This window comes from Entelurus aequoreus, linkage group LG28, assembly GCF_033978785.1.
Source record: "Entelurus aequoreus isolate RoL-2023_Sb linkage group LG28, RoL_Eaeq_v1.1, whole genome shotgun sequence".
Lineage (NCBI taxonomy): Eukaryota > Metazoa > Chordata > Actinopteri > Syngnathiformes > Syngnathidae > Entelurus > Entelurus aequoreus.
In genome coordinates this window covers 22,802,522-22,820,278 of record NC_084758.1, presented here as the reverse complement: position 1 = coordinate 22,820,278, position 17,757 = coordinate 22,802,522, and the positions used below count along the sequence as shown (strand labels likewise).

The 17,757-nt window shown below is 36.2% G+C and overlaps 1 protein-coding gene across 4 annotated transcripts in view; it reads left to right on the top strand.

Moving 5' to 3' along the window:
• Positions 1–17,757, top strand: part of diaph2 (diaphanous-related formin 2) — a 1,018,926-nt gene that overhangs the window by 645,483 nt on the left and 355,686 nt on the right. The window lies entirely within an intron of this gene.

The window sequence follows — 17,757 nt, the reverse complement described above, 5'->3', positions numbered from 1 at the left end:
GAGGTCTCTTGCTTTTTAGAGGGTCTTTGACTAGCACAATATGATTTAAGTATTTAAAACTGAGTTATCCTGTTATTAGAGGATCTTTGACTAGCATGATTTGCTTTAAGTATTTAAAACATCAGAGCCCCCTGCTATTAGAGGGTCTTTGACTAGCATTATTTGCTATACGTCTTTAAAAACATCAGAACTTTCTTACTATTAGAGGATCTTTGACTAGCATTATTTGCTTTAAGTCTTTAAAACATGAGAGCTATTCTGCTTTTTAAAGGATCTTTGACTAGCATGATTTGCTATACGTCTTTAAAAACATCAGAACTCCCTTACTATTAGAGGATCTTTGACTAGCGTTATTTGCTTTAAGTCTTTAAAAATATCAGTACTCTCCTGCTTTTTAGAGGATCTTTTGACTAGCATTATTTGCTATATGTCTTTAAAAACATCAGAACTTTCTTACTGTTAGAGGATCTTTGACTAGCATTATTTGCTTTAAGTCTTTAAAGCATGAGAGCTATTCTGCTTTTTATAGGATCTTTGACTAGCATGATTTTGCTTTAAGTCTTTAAAAACATCAGAACTCTCCTGCTTTTTAGAGGATTTTTGACGAGCATGATTTGATTTAAGTTTTTAAAAACATCAGAACTCTCCTGCAATTAGAGGATCTTTGACTAGCATTATTTGCTGTAAGTCTATAAAAAACCCCAGAGGTTTCCTGTTTTTTAGAGGGTCTTTGACTAGCATGATTTGTTATGTCTTTAAAAACATAACTCTTACTATTAGAGGATCTTTGACTAGCCTTATTTGCTACACGTCTTTAAAAACATCAGAGCTCTCCTGCTTTTTTAGAGGATCTTTGACAAGCATGATTTGCTTTAAGGATTTACAAACATCAGAACTCTCCTGCAATTAGAGGATCTTTGACTAGCATGATTTGCTGTAAGTCTGCTTTTTAGACGGTCTTTGACTAGCATGATTTGCTATACGTCTTTAAAAACATCAGAACTCCCTTACTATTAGAGGATCTTTGACTAGCATTATTTGCTTTAAGTCTTTAAAACATGAGAGCTATTCTGCTTTTTATAGGATCTTTAACTAGCATGATTTGCTGTGTCTTTAAAAACATCAGAACTCCCCTGCTTTTTAGAGGATCTTTGACAAGCATGGTTTGCTTTAAGGATTTAAAAACATCAGATCTCTTCTGCAATTAGAGGATCTTTGACTAGCATGATTTTCTGTAAGTCTATAAAAAAAACCAGAGGTCTTCTGCTTTTTATAGGATCTTTGACTAGCATTATTTGCTTTAAGTCTTTAAAAACATCAGAACTCTCTTGCAATTAGAGGATCTTTGACTAGCATTATTTGCTGTAAGTCTATAAAAAAACAGAGGTTTCCTGCTTTTTAGAGGGTCTTTGACTAGCATGATTTGTTATGTCTTTAAAAACATCATAACTCTCTTACTATTAGAGGATCTTTGACTAGCCTTATTTGCTATACGTCTTTAAAAACATCAGAGCTCTCCTGCGTTTTTAGAGGATCTTTGACGAGCATGATTTGCTTTAAGTCTTAAAAAACATCAGAGCTCACCTGCAATTAGAGGATCTTTGACTAGCATTATTTACTGTAAGTCTATAAAAAAAACAGAGGTCTCCTGCTTATTGGAGGGTCTTTGACTAGCATGATTTGTTATATGTCTTTAAAAACATCATAACTCGCTTACTATTAGAGGATCTTTGACTAGCATTATTTGCTTTAAGTCTTTAAAACATGAGAGCTATTCTGCTTTGTATAGGATCTTTAACTAGCATGATTTGCTGTGTCTTTAAAAACATCAGAACGCCCCTGCTTTTTAGAGGATCTTTGACAAGCATGATTTGCTTTAATGATTTAAAAACATCAGATCTCTTCTGCAATTAGAGGATCTTTGACTAGCATGGTTTTCTGTAAGTCTATAAAAAAAACCAGAGGTCTTCTGCTTTTTATAGGATCTTTGACTAGCATTATTTGCTTTAAGTCTTTAAAAACATCAGAACTCTCCTGCAATTAGAGGATCTTTGACTAGCATTATTTGCTGTAAGTCTATAAAAAAACAGAGGTTTCCTGCTTTTTAGAGGGTCTTTGACTAGCATGATTTGTTATGTCTTTAAAAACATCATAACTCTCTTACTATTAGAGGATCTTTGACTAGCCTTATTTGCTATACGTCTTTAAAAACATCAGAGCTCACCTGCGTTTTTAGAGGATCTTTGACGAGCATGATTTGCTTTAAGTCTTTAAAAACATCAGAGCTCACCTGCAATTAGAGGATCTTTGACTAGCATTATTTACTGTAAGTCTATAAAAAAAACAGAGGTCTCCTGCTTATTGGAGGGTCTTTGACTAGCATGATTTGTTATATGTCTTTAAAAACATCATAACTCTCTTACTATTAGAGGATCTTTGACTAGCATTATTTGCTTTAAGTCTTTAAAACATGAGAGCTATTCTGCTTTTTATAGGATCTTTAACTAGCATGATTTGCTGTGTCTTTAAAAACATCAGAACTCCCCTGCTTTTTAGAGGATCTTTGACAAGCATGATTTGCTTTAAGGATTTAAAAACATCAGATCTCTCCTGCAATTAGAGGATCTTTGACTAGCATGATTTTCTGTAAGTCTATAAAAAAACCAGAGGTCTTCTGCTTTTTATAGGATCTTTGACTAGCATTATTTGCTTTAAGTCTTTAAAAACATCAGAACTCTCCTGCAATTAGAGGATCTTTGACTAGCATTATTTGCTGTAAGTCTATAAAAAAAACAGAGGTTTCCTGCTTTTTAGAGGGTCTTTGACTAGCATGATTTGCTATACGTCTTTAAAAACATCAGAACTCCCTTACTATTAGAGGATCTTTGACTAGCATTATTTGCTTTAAGTCTTTAAAACATGAGAGCTATTCTGCTTTTTATAGGATCTTTAACTAGCATGATTTGCTGTGTCTTTAAAAACATCAGAACACCCCTGCTTTTTAGAGGATCTTTGACAAGCATGATTTGCTTTAAGGATTTAAAAACATCAGATCTCTTCTGCAATTAGAGGATCTTTGACTAGCATGATTTTCTGTAAGTCTATAAAAAAACCAGAGGTCTTCTGCTTTTTATAGGATCTTTGACTAGCATTATTTGCTTTAAGTCTTTAAAAACATCAGAACTCTCCTGCAATTAGAGGATCTTTGACTAGCATTATTTGCTGTAAGTCTATAAAAAAACAGAGGTTTCCTGCTTTTTAGAGGGTCTTTGACTAGCATGATTTGCTATACGTCTTTAAAAACATCAGAACTCCCTTACTATTAGAGGATCTTTGACTAGCATTATTTGCTTTAAGTCTTTAAAACATGAGAGCTATTCTGCTTTTTATAGGATCTTTAACTAGCATGATTTGCTGTGTCTTTAAAAACATCAGAACTCCCCTGCTTTTTAGAGGATCTTTGACAAGCATGATTTGCTTTAAGGATTTAAAAACATCAGATCTCTTCTGCAATTAGAGGATCTTTGACTAGCATGATTTTATGTAAGTCTATAAAAAACCAGAGGTCTTCTGCTTTTTATAGGATCTTTGACTAGCATTATTTGCTTTAAGTCTTTAAAAACATCAGAACTCTCCTGCAATTAGAGGATCTTTGATTAGCATTATTTGCTGTAAGTCTATAAAAAAACAGAGGTTTCCTGCTTTTTAGAGGGTCTTTGACTAGCATGATTTGCTATACGTCTTTAAAAACATCAGAACCCCCTTACTATTAGAGGATCTTTGACTAGCATTATTTGCTTTAAGTGTTTAAAACATGAGAGCTATTCTGCTTTGTATAGGATCTTTAACTAGCATGATTTGCTGTGTCTTTAAAAACATCAGAACGCCCCTGCTTTTTAGAGGATCTTTGACAAGCATGATTTGCTTTAAGGATTTAAAAACATCAGATCTCTTCTGCAATTAGAGGATCTTTGACTAGCATGATTTTCTGTAAGTCTATAAAAAAAACCAGAGGTCTTCTGCTTTTATAGGATCTTTGACTAGCATTATTTGCTTTAAGTCTTTAAAAACATCAGAACTCTCCTGCAATTAGAGGATCTTTGACTAGCATTATTTGCTGTAAGTCTATAAAAAAACAGAGGTTTCCTGCTTTTTAGAGGGTCTTTGACTAGCATGATTTGCTATACGTCTTTAAAAACATCAGAACTCCTTTACTATTAGAGGATCTTTGACTAGCATTATTTGCTTTAAGTCTTTAAAACATGGGAGCTATTCTGCTTTTTATAGGATCTTTAACTAGCATGATTTGCTGTGTCTTTAAAAACATCAGAACTCCCCTGCTTTTTAGAGGATCTTTGACAAGCATGATTTGCTTTAAGGATTTAAAAACATCAGATCTCTTCTGCAATTAGAGGATCTTTGACTAGCATGATTTTCTGTAAGTCTATAAAAAAACCAGAGGTCTTCTGCTTTTTATAGGATCTTTGACTAGCATTATTTGCTTTAAGTCTTTAAAAACATCAGAACTCTCCTGCAATTAGAGGATCTTTGACTAGCATTATTTGCTGTAAGTCTATAAAAAAACTGAGGTTTCCTGCTTTTTAGAGGGTCTTTGACTAGCATGATTTGCTATACGTCTTTAAAAACATCAGAACTCCCTTACTATTAGAGGATCTTTGACTAGCATTATTTGCTTTAAGTCTTTAAAACATGAGAGCTATTCTGCTTTTTATAGGATCTTTGACTAGCATGATTTGCTGTGTCTTTAAAAACATCAGAACTCCCCTGCTTATTAGAGGATCTTTGACAAGCATGATTTGCTTTAAGGATTTAAAAACATCAGATCTCTTCTGCAATTAGAGGATCTTTGACTAGCATGATTTTCTGTAAGTCTATAAAAAAAACCAGAGGTCTTCTGCTTTTTATAGGATCTTTGACTAGCATTATTTGCTTTAAGTCTTTAAAAACATCAGAACTCTCCTGCAATTAGAGGATCTTTGACTAGCATTATTTGCTGTAAGTCTATAAAAAACCAGAGGTTTCCTGCTTTTTAGAGGGTCTTTGACTAGCATGATTTGTTATGTCTTTAAAAACATCAGAACTCTCCTGCAATTAGAGGATCTTTGACTAGCATTATTTGCTGTAAGTCTATAAAAAAAAACAGAGGTTTCCTGCTTTTTAGAGGGTCTTTGACTAGCATGATTTGTTATGTCTTTAAAAACATCATAACTCTCTTACTATTAGAGGATCTTTGACTAGCTTTATTTGCTATACGTCTTTAAAAACATCAGAGCTCTCCTGCGTTTTTAGAGGATCTTTGACGAGCATGATTTGCTTTAAGTCTTAAAAAACATCAGCGCTCACCTGCAATTAGAGGATCTTTGACTAGCATTATTTACTGTAAGTCTATAAAAAACAGAGGTCTCCTGCTTATTAGAGGGTCTTTGACTAGCATGCTTTGTTATATGTCTTTAAAAACATCATAACTCGCTTACTATTAGAGGATCTTTGACTATCCTTATTTGCCATACATCTTTAAAAACATCAGAGCTCTCTTGCTCTTAGAGGATCTTTGACAGCACACAGTAATCACAGTGTACGGTGTGTCGGCTAATGTTTTATGTATGACTGTACTTAGCTCTCTGAAAATGTCCTTTAAAACCATTTAGTTGGATAGTTCTGCTCTAATGGACGCTACACCGCAGATAAAAGTGTTTTGCATTGTGCACGACACAGATGAACGCTATTTTGACATTTGGAATGACGTGTTTGTTATTGTTTCAGGAAGGCTCAATTCATGCTGAAATGCCAGACCGGCTCGTAGATGTTTTTTTTGTTGTTTTGGACAAAGGGAAGGGACAACAATGTGCATGTTCACACGTGTAGCAATCATGGTGTAGCCGTGTCGTCTCAGTGCAGAGCCGAGTAAAGGCCCCAGGAGGCTGATTGGCCAATTATTGATGAACGAGAGAGCAAAAAAAAAAAAAAAAAAGTATTCCTTGAGTCAATCAGGTGAATTGATCCCTGGGTAGCAGTTCTGGGTTACCTAATAGGCTCATCAGGGAGGAGGAGGTTGATGATGAGAATGAGCAACACACACACACATACTGGTTATCATTTGGAATGGGGACCTAGTTTTTCATCATCACTTGTGGAGGCATAAAAACATTTAGGCAAAATGGCCACTGCCCAGTTAGCTCATACACATCTTTAAATCTCTGAATTGATGAAGTAATGTGCTGATCATTCTTACTGGGGACCCTGGGGGAAAAGAGTTAATATGGTTCATGGGGCCCAAATTTAAATACTTTTGCATAATTCACACAAATTTGTATGTGACTACTGAGGACCATTTAAAAAAAAAAAAAAAAAAAAAAGTTCAAATTAAATATGACATGATCCTCAGAATACAGCACTACAGCTGTCCGCTTATAGCAGGGGTGTACAAAGTGCGGCCCGCAGCTAATTGCTTACCGGCCCACCACACATTCTGGAAATGCTATTGCAAAAATAAAAAATAAACATTTAAGAAAGTGGAATGCAGTTGACACGAAGCTGCCATGCAGGCTGTTTTTTTTTTCTTTTGGCTTTCTTCATTTTTCTTTTTTTGCCATTGCTCCAAAAATTGTTTTTACCAAAAAATCAATGTTATAATCAATTATTTTTAATTCTCCAATTACTTCAAAAATGTCACTTTAAAATGTTTTGTGTGGAAAAAAATATTGCATATATTGTGTGGTTGCCATATAAAAACATCAAAGTTTTCTTTGACAAAATAGCATAAAACAAACAAAATAATAGTCTCAAACGTAAAATCGACAGATATATCTGAAGTTGATCTCGTAACTTAAGTGTTGAAAGTAATAAAAAAAAAAGAATAAAAATGTATCACCTTATGAGTGGGGCACCTTTTGGATCCCAAAGATATTTACTGTGATTTCATTTATCTTTACACTGTGATTATTCAAAAATAATAATGAATCAAAATCAATGGTGTCCTGCATTATTGATCTGTTATGGCTCCAATTACTAAATACTGCATATTTCAGACAAAAAAGGCATACAACATTTTTTTTTTGTTTACTTCATATCAACCTGAAGTTGATATAGAGATTTACTGTAAGAGTTGAATAAAATAAAAAATAATAATTTGACTTATTTTTAACATGTTAATGACTGAGACCCTTTACGGTCCCCGGTAGCCCTAATAGTAAAAAAACAAAAAAATATATATATTTTGTTATTGTTTGAAAATGGCCCCCACATGCTTTAATTTTTCCATGTGCGGCCCTCAGTGGACAAAGTTTGGACACCCCTGCCTTATAGGAAGTTTCACCACTTAAATGTTAAAGCAAATCCTGCATCTTCTGTGACATGACTGAAAACTGCTATTTAGCAGTATTGAAGTTGTCTGCAACTCCAACTACCATATATAGAAGGATGGAACATTCTGAATGTGAATCATACTTTAAGGTAATAATGTTTTATAATCATGCTGTATGAAATCATTTAAATGTATCATTTAAAAAGGTTTCCCTTTAGGGCAGTGGTCCCCAACCTTTTTGTAGCTGCGGACCGGTCAACGCCTGAAAATTTGTCCCACGGACCGGGGGGGGGGGGATTTTTTATTTGTTATTTTTATTTTTTTTCGTAAAGAAATACAATCATGTCTGCTTACGGACTGTATCCCTGCAGACTGTATTGATCTATACTGATATATAATGTATATATTGTGTTTTTTATGTTGATTTAATTAAAAAAAAAAAAAAAACTTTTTTTTTTTTTTTTTTTTAATTTCTTGTGCGGCCCGGTACCAATCGGTCCGCGGACCGGCACTGGGCCGCGGCCCGGTGGTTGGGGACCACTGCTTTAGGGGACCTCTTTTTTTGTCCCCATACCGTCAGAGGTCCCCTAATGGTGACTGTGTAAACCAGTGGTTCTTAAGCTGGGTTCGATCGAACCCTAGGGGTTCGGTGAGTCGGCCTCAGGGGTTCGGCGGAGGTCAAAACACACCCGACTCATCGTGTAAATACAAACTTCTCCCTATCGGCGTATTACGGATACGACAACAGCTGACTGATTTGCAGGTGTGTAATTTGTTGTGAGTTTATGCACTGTGTTGGTTTTGTTCTTTGAACAAGGTGATGTTCATGCACGGTTCATTTTGTGCACCAGTAAAAAAACATGGTAACACTTTAGTATGGGGAACATATTCACCATTAATTAGTTGATTATTAACATGCAAATTAGTAACATATTGGCTCTTAACTAGTCATTAGTAAGTACTTATTAATGCCTTATTCAGCATGGCCTTATTATAACCCTAAACCTCTAACCCTAACCAAATAACTCTAAATTAAGTCTTTATTACTTAGAATATGTTCCCCATACTAAAGTGTTATCAAAAACATATAACTTTGTCTTGAATTTAAAAAAAAAACTTTTTATTTTTCACTAAAGAAGGGTTTGGTGAATGCGCATATGAAACTGGTGGGGTTCGGTACCTCCAACAAGGTTAAGAACCACTGGTGTAAACAGAGCAATGTCCCCATTAAGTACACACACACACACACACACACATACACACACACACACACACACACACTTTTGTCAAGGACACACAACTCTCTGGGATGAACCTGATCACATAGAACATGCTTTAATGGCGGCTGGCTGAAATGTGATGTTATTGTCGCTACAGATTTAGTGTATAAAAAGAATGACTAAAATATATATATATATATATATATATATATATTTATGGGATGACATGTTGTTCAACCTGCAGAGGCTGCAACATATTGAATGAACGGCGGAAAAACAGCTGCTCCATCACTCCAAAAACATCCCTGGCGTGCCGAGGGGGAACAACAAGCAACATTAAATAACAATTTGTCGGTGCCGCGTTTAATAATTAAAGACGCGGAACAGATTTGTGTTCATTTTAATTCGAAGCAAGAACGACGTCTATGACAGTGTTTTTCAACCTTTTCTGAGTCAAGGCACTTTTTTTTTTTTAAATAAAAAAAAATACGGAGGCACACCACCAGCAGAAAAGGTTAAAAAATGAAACTCCACCAGGTTGTCGGGCCTTATTTTGAGTTTATTGGTGTTTTCCAGTGTGTAGTGCTTTAGTTCCTGTCTTGCGCTGTTATTTTGGTGGCCCTTCCTGTTTTGTTGGTGTTTCCCTGTAGCAGCTTCATGCCTTCCTTTGAGTGCTATTCTCTGCACCTGCTTTGTTTTCGCATTTAAGACTGTTTCAGTTGTGCGGACGATATCCTTCTTTGTGGGGAAATTGTTGATTGTCATGTCATTGTTGTGAAGTGAAGTGAATTATATTTATATAGCGCTTTTCTCTAGTGACTCAAAGCGCTTTACATAGTGAAACCCAATATCTAAGTTACATTTAAACCAGTGTGGGTGGCACTGGGAGCAGGTGGGTAAAGTGTCTTGCCCAAGGACACAACGGCAGTGACTAGGATGGCGGAAGCGGGGATCGAACCTGGAACCCTCAAGTTGCTGGCACGGCCACTCTACCAACCGAGCTATACCGCTGACCAGTCTCCCTCTCAGGGAATTTAAATCACCGGTCAATCCCAAACTCTTTAGATGACATATATGCTGAGTAAGAAGGACCATCAAGACAGAATAGGAATATTATCAAGTTTTACTAAAGCTTTAGGAGACCAGTCCAATTGTCCTTTCATATTGACATCTCGAAGTGGTCTAACATTCAAACGGGAAGAGACAACTTATTGAATACAAAAACCGTCCCTCACCCGCCCATAAAGGAATACAGGCTCTTTGTTCTAATACAGATAAGGTAAACAGGGAGTTCTCCAACTCCCACATTCCAAACCCTCAAGGCACCACACAGACATCTGCGGACACAAAGAGACAAGCAAAAAGAGTATAAATGGAAAAAATACTAGCTGCTTTAAACATGACTATGAATAAAGAAATAACTCTTAAACATATATGCATTCTCCACATCATGTACGGATGTACTTTGTGGACGCCGTCTGATGCTCCGCACGCTGTAAGTCTTTGCTGTCGTCCAGCATTCTGTTTTTCCTTTGAGTGCTATTCCTCACTCCTGCTTTGTTTTCACATTTAAGACTGTTTCAGTTGTGCGGATGCTATCCTTCTTTGTGGAGAAATTGTTGATTGTCATATTCGGATGTACTTTGTGGACGCCGTCTGCTGCTCTGCACGCTGTAAGTCTTTGCTGTCGTCCAGCATTCTGTTTTTCCTTTGAGTGCTATTCCCCGCACCTGCTTTGTTTTCACATTTAAGACTGTTTCAGTTGTGCGGATGCTATCCTTCTTCGTGGGGAAATTGTTGATTGTCATGTCATGTACGGATGTACTTTGTGGACACCGTCTGCTGCTCCGCACCTGTAAGTCTTTGCTGTCGTCCAGCATTCTGTTTTTCCTTTGAGTGCTATACCCCGCACCTGCTTTGTTTTCGCAATTAAGACTGTTTATGTTGTGCGGAAGCTATCCTTCTTTGTGGGGAAATTGTTAATTGTCATGTTCGGATGTACTTTGTGGACGTCGTCTGCTGCTCTGCACCTGTAAGTCTTTGCTGTCGTCCAGCATTCTGTTTTTGTTTACTTTGCAGCCAGTTCAGTTTTTCTTTCGTTTTGCACAGCCATCCCTATGCTTCAGTGCCTTTTCTTAGCGGGACTTGTCTTTTGTTGATTTTTGGTTTAAGCGTTACATACCTTTTACCTGAACGCTGTCTCCCGCTGTGCTCTGCATATTGGGATCACAACAAACAATCCCTGTCTCACCCGACGCGTTCCGATCTCTACAAAGCAATTAACTACCCGCTGCCACCTACTGATATGGAAGAGTATTGCATGGTTACTCTGCCGAGCTCTAGACAGCACAGACACTCGCCAATAGCACGTTATTTGCGGATTCTAATTATTGACTTGCAAAAAAATATTTTTTGGACCAGTTAGGTGAATTTGCATAATCTCCCACGGCACACCAGACAATATCTCACGGCACAGTGGTTAAAAAACACTGGTCTGTTATTAGAAGCTTAAATCCTGCCCAACGCCACGGTTTTTTGCATATTTTAAAACACTATTTCTTCTCATCTGTTGTGCATTGACAATACGTGTTAGGCAAATAACAAAATATGTTCTACTTGCTACAACATTAAGAGAATGAAAATAGGCCGAGAACAAATGTTTTCTAAGTGAGAATAAAGATATAATTTTGCAAAATAACATGGATTGTCTTTGCAATAATGACCATTGAAATGTATTTCCCAAAAATCTAGACATCATTTTATTTAATTTTTTTACATTTTGAACAATAAATGCAAATAAGCATAAAGTCATATTCTAAAGGGGCATTAAATATTGTGGAGTCCATTTTTCCATCCATTTCCTACCGTGTGTCCCTTTTGGGGGCGCGGGGTGTGCTAGAGCCTAGTGGGTTTTTTTGGGTTTTTTTACACACCTTTTTATTTATTTTCTTTCTGCTTGTATTTATTTTATTTGGGTTTTATCGTTGTATGTTTTCCTTCTGTGATATGGATCCCCCTGGGATTGTAGCTGAGATAGACTCCAGCGCCCCCCGCGACCCCGAAGGGAATAAGCGGTAGAAAATGGATGGATGGATGGAGGGTCTGAAATAAAATGACTACTACTACTACTACTACTAAAGTCATAAATAATAATTATAATATGAGAATAAAGTCCTAATTTGCAAGACTAAGTCCATATTCCAAAAATTAAGTTGTAATTTAAAGGCCTACTGAAACCCACTACTACCGACCACGCAGTCTGATAGTTTATATATCAATGATGAAATCTTAACATTGCAACACATGCCAATACGGCCGGGTTAACTTATAAAGTGCAATTTTAAATTTCCCGCTAAACTTCCGGTTGGAAACGTCTATGTATGATGACGTATGCGCGTGACGTCACGACGGCAACGGAAGTATTGGTACCCATTGAATCCAATACAAAAAGCTCTGTTTTCATCTTAAAATTCCACAGTATTCTGGACATCTGTGTTGGTGAATCTTTTGCAATTTGTTTAATGAACAATGGAGATTGCAAAGAAGAAAGTTGTAGGTGGGATCGGTGTATTAGCGGCTGGCTGTAGCAACACAACAAGGACTACTTACTTGGATAGCAGACGCGCTAGCCGATGCTAGCCACCAACGCATCTGTGATCGGGTGAAGTCCTTCGTCGCGCCGTCGATCGCTGGAACGCAGGTGAGCATGGGTGTTGATGAGCAGATGAGGGCTGGCTGGCGTAGGTTGAGCGCTAATGTTTTTATCATAGCTCTGTGAGGTCCGGTTGCTAAGTTGCTAAGTTAGCTTCGGCGTCGTTAGCAACAGCATTGTTAAGCTTTGCCAGGCTGATAATTATTAACCGTGTAGTTACATGTCCATGGTTTAATAGTATTGTTGATCTTCTGTCTATCCTTCCAGTCAGGGATTTATTTATTTTGTTTATATCTGCATTGGAGCCAGATGCTATCACGTTAGCTCAGTAGCTAAAGAGCTTCTCCGATGTATTGTCGTGGGGATAAAAGTCACTGTGAATGTCCATTTCGCGTTCTCGACTCTCATTTTCAAGAGGATATAGTATCCGAGGTGGTTTAAAATACAAATCCGTAATCCACAATAGAAAAAGGAGAGAGTGTGGAATCCAATGAGCCCTTGTACCTAAGTTACGGTCAGAGCGAAAAAAGATACACCCTGCACTGCCTCTCGTTCTTCACTCTAACGTTCCTCATCCACAAATCTTTCATCCTCGCTCAAATTAATGGGGTAATTGTCGCTTTCTCGGTCCGAATCTCTCTCGCTCCATTGTAAACAACGGGTAATTGTGAGGAATCCTACCTCCTGTGACGTCACGCTACTTCCGGTATAGGCAAGGCTTTTTTTTTTATCAGCGACCAAAAGTTGCGAACTTTATCGTCGTCGTTCTCTACTAAATAATTTCAGCAAAAATATGGCAATATCGCAAAATGATCAAGTATGACACATAGAATGGATCTGCTATCCCCGTTTAAATAAAAAAAAAATCATTTCAGTAGGCCTTTAATGCATTAATGTCATAATATTACAGTTTGTGGATGGCTACCAAAAGCGCCTTATTGCAGTGAAACTTGCCAAGGGACATGTAAGCAAATATTAACATTGCTGTATGTATACTTTTGACCCAGCAGATTTGCTCACATTTTCAGTAGACCCATAATAAATTCATAAAAGAACCAAACTTCATGAATGTTTTTTTGTCTGCTTCCATCACTCCATCACAAAACAATAAGAGTTGTAGAAATTATTGGTAACTCAAGACAGCCATGACATTATGTTCTTTACAAGTGTATGCAAACTTTTGACCACGACTGTATATGTCATAAATCCCAATATTAGTTCATCACTAGCATTTTTCCAGGTGAGCCGACGGGAAAAACAGATACCGTCTCCGGTGACTAGCTCTGCGTAAACATGCAGTGCAGTTTAATATAATACGGAGCGTTTTTGTGCGGCAGTGACAGCTTGGAGTGTGACAATAAACACATTAAAGTTCAAAACCCGTGAAATGAAGAAGGGGTTGCACAACACCAGCAAATGACTGATCCTCAGTTGATGAATTGTGTGAGTGTGTGTGTGTGTGTGTGTGTGTGCGTGTGTGTGTTAGAGAGAGAGAGAGGGTGTTGCACTGACGACCTGTAATTGTCTCAATTTAGTGTGTTTGTGGGCGTTGGTTGTGTGTGTGTGTGTGTGTGTGTGTGTGTGTGTGTGTGTGTGTGTGTGTGTGTGTGTGTGTGTGTGTGTGTGTGTGTGTGTGTGTGTGTGTGTGTGTGTGTGTGTGTGTGTGTGTGTGTGTGTGTGTGTGTGTGTGTGTGTGTGTGTGTGTGTGTGTGTGCGTGCGTGCGGGGCCAGGTGCTTGTGCGAGCGTGTGTAAGCAAATCCAACTGTGGCTGTTTGGAGCATGAATACTTTCAGTGTGAGTACAAAGTGCTGTGCGCCGCTAATTAGCTTCCCCAGCAGGCCATCGCAGCCGCATGGCAATCACGGCGGGGAATGATTACGGAGTAACTTTCCTGAGTGTGCATGCAGGAAGACTTGTTGTCTTGATGTTGACGACGTTATCTTGGTGTCAGTGTTGTCTTCTCCTTATGTGCTCCCAGGAAGGAAAACTACATGTATGTTTAGTTATTATTAGGGAATGGAGCTTGATTATTAGAAAATCAACTGGTCACGCGTTTTCATGCATTCAATGGCGCCACATCATAACTTAAAGTTAAGTCAAAATGGATGTATAATTAATTGTGTGAATGCTCCAAAGCATTCACACATATGGTTTTCAACACCAAAATGCATCTATTTATTCAAAGTATTATTATTATTATTATTGTGTTAATGCTCCAAAACATTCACACACATGGTTTTCAACACCAAAATGCATCTATTTATTCAACATATTATATTATTGTGTGAATGCTCCTAAGCATTCCCACATATGGTTTTCCACACCAAAATTCATCTATTTATTCAACTTATTATTATTATTGTGTGAATGCTTTGGAGCATTCACACAATAATAATAAGTTGAATAAATATGGTTTTCTACACCAAAATGCATGTATGTATTACTGTGTGAATGCTCCAAAGCATTCACACACATTTTTTTCTACACCAAAATTCATCTATTATTCAACATATTATTATTGTGTGAATGCTCCAAAACATTCACACATATGGTTTTCAACACCAGAATTAATCTATTTATTCAATGTATTTTTATTATTGTGTGAATGCTCCAAAGCATTCACACAAATGGTTTTCTACACCTAAATGCATCTATTTATTCAACTTATTATTATTATTATTATTATTATTATTATTATTATTATTATTATTGTGTGAATGCTTTGGAGCATTCACACGATAATAGTAAGTTGAATAAATATGGTCTTCTACACCAAAATGCATCTATTTATTCAACTTTTTATTATTATTGTGTGAATGCTTTGGAGCATTCACACAATAATAATAAGTTGAATAAATATGGTTTTCTACACCAAAATGCATGTATTTATTACTGTGTGAATGCTCCAAAGATTTCACACACATGGTTTTCTACACCAAAATTCATCTATTATTCAACATATTATTGTGTGAATGCTCGAAAACATTCACACATATGGTTTTCAACACCAGAATTAATCTATTTATTCAATGTATTTTTATTATTGTGTGAATGCTCCAAAGCATTCACACAAATGGTTTTCTACACCTAAATGCATCTATTTATTCAACTTATTATTATTATTATTATTATTATTATTATTATTATTATTATTATTATTATTATTATTATTATTGTGTGAATGCTTTGGAGCATTCACACAATAATAGTAAGTTGAATAAATATGGTTTTCTACACCAAAATGCATTTATTTACTACTGTGTGAATGCTCCAAAGCATTCACACACCTGGTCTTCTACACCAAAATGCATCTATTTATTCAACTTTTTATTATTATTATTATTGTGTGAATGCTTTGGAGCATTCACACATATGGTTTTCAGCACCAAAATTCATCTATTTATTCAACTTATTATTAGTAGTATTGTGTGGATGCTCCAAAACATTCACACACATGGTTTTCTACACCAAAATCCATCTATTTATTCAACTTATTATTATTATTGTGTGAATGCTCGAAAGCATTCACACATATGGTTTTCTACACCAAAATTCATCTATTTATTAAACTTATTATTATTATTGTGTGAATGCTCCAAAGCATTCACACATATGGTTTGCAACACCAACATTCATTTATTTATTATTCAACTTATTGTGTGAATGCTCCAAAGCATTCACACATATGGTTTTCTACACCAAAATTAATCTATTTGTTCTTATTATTATTATTCTCCAGATTTTTGCGCGCTCTACCTTCCACATTTTTCATCCGACTCAAACCATTCCAGCTTCAAACTGTTTCACCTATTCGGGACTCGCGGGATTTCCCTTGACAAATTCCAAAAATTCCCAGAATTCCAGGTTTTCCGGGACATTTTTCCCATTCAAAATGAATTGGCCATTTTTCAAACTTCCACCATTTCCACATTTTCCAACCTATTTAAATAATTCCACCTTCAACCTATTCCACCATTCTGGAAATTAAAACTTAACTTTTTCGAAGTTTAAAAAAATTCCATGATTTTCCAGAATTCCTGCTTTTCCAAAGCCCTATTTCCACCCTTTTTTCTGGCAACCACTCCTTCCACATTGTTCAACACATTTCAACCGTCCCACTGTCAAAACATCCCTCTTAATCAGGACAAAAAACAAAGTTGTTGTTTGAACTGGAAAAATTCCCGGTTTTCCCGAAATTCCAGGCATTCCGTAATACCATTTCTTAATTCAACATGTTACTACTTCAACATTTTTCCACAGATTTTAAACATTTCTAAAATTTCTCATTCAGACCAGACCATTCAAGTTGTGTTACTATTTTCAAAAAAATTCCCGCTTTTCCAGAAATTCCCATTTTTTTCTGAAATTCCTATTGACATGAATGGAACATTCTTCAAAGTTACTCAATTCCCACATTGTTTCATCTGATTCAAACTGTTCCAACTTGAAAATATTCCGCCTGTTCAGGAATTGTGTGCTCTACTTCAACAATTCAAAAAAAAATTCCCGGATTTCCCATAATTCCTTTTTTATTTTATTTTTTTGCATTTTCCCCATTCAAAATTAATTGGCCATTTTTCAAACTTCCACAATTCCCACATTTTTCAACCCATTCCACCTTTAACACATTCCACCATTCTGGAAATTCAAACTACTTTTTTTTCAAGTTAAAAAAAAAATCCAGATTTTCCAGAAATTCCCTAATACCATTTACTACTTCACCATTAATTGCCAGATTTCAACATTTCTAACACCAAACAATTCAGCTCATTCAGGACATTCATGCTACTAATCATTTTCAAAAAATCCCGCTTTTCCCCAAATTCCCAGGAAGTTGCCATTGAAATTAATGAGGCATTTTTCCATGTTGCACAATTCCCACATTTTTCAACCTCTTCAAACCATTCCAACATTAACACATTCCACTCATCCTGGACATTCAAACTAACACTTTCCCAAGTTCCAAACCAAATTCCTCTTTTCCTGGAAATTCAAACTCTTCAACATTCAAACCATTCCAAAATTCAAACTATTTTAGTGTTTAAACTATCAACATTTAACCATTTCTACATTCATCCTACAATCAATTAGCATTTCAGTTCAGCGTCAGCTCTTCAACATTCAAACCATTCCAACATGCAAACTATTCTTACATTCATACTACAATCTGTCAGCATTTCAGTTCAACTTCAGTATTGGAGCATTCACACGCAATTCCTTCAGGAATTGCCTCATCTAGTATAAAATGATATGCTGTCTGTATAAAACAATGCACTATTGTTAAAGATATAATAATGGTAAAACATGTTCACACTAAAATAGGTATACATAGTAAAGCAAAACGCAAGATCGCAATTTACCACATTAAATATGTAAATGTATCTTTGGGGATTAATTTAGGAATTTTCCAATTTAATAAGTGCGCGTTAAAGGGTTAAACTTCATCATCATCATCTATCAGAGGGTTTCAATTTTGTTTTTATTACGGGCCTCATTGCAGTTATGGCTGCCCTCAGAGGACCAATATCTATGAATATTAAAGTATAATCGCCTAATGATA